Consider the following 454-nt stretch of genomic DNA (forward strand, 5'->3'; position numbering starts at 1 on the left):
CCACAGGGGCACGGCAGCCGTGGCGGGAGCGAGGTGACCATCCCGGAGCGCATCCGCATCAATACCCACGTGGGATAATATGTTATTGCAGCGTGATCCCAGCTTCGCTGACGGCCCCAGTGCCGGTGGGGAAACCGGCCGGAGCCTCTGCCCTACGGAGAATCTCCCCCAAGGGAAAGAACCCCCCCGGCCACGTTCCCCCGCCTGCTGGGCTGGGGCTCATCCTCCCCATCTTCTCCTTTCATGTCTGGAGGAAGACTTGAGCACATTGTTCCCAACTCAGACTCATGCACCCTGCAGGGATGTGCCGTGAATTACTTCCCAAATGATGTGAGTAATTAAAATCAGTGAGAGGGTATCCTGTTAAATAACATAATTAGATGAGCATAGCCAGCGAGATGAGTGCAATAGCGTTTTTTGTTCTCCTGCCTGGAGACAGCTTTTAACTCTTTCC

Source organism: Eurypyga helias, unplaced genomic scaffold (genome assembly GCF_000690775.1).
Source record: "Eurypyga helias isolate BGI_N326 unplaced genomic scaffold, ASM69077v1 scaffold26609, whole genome shotgun sequence".
NCBI classification, from domain to species: Eukaryota; Metazoa; Chordata; class Aves; order Eurypygiformes; family Eurypygidae; genus Eurypyga; species Eurypyga helias.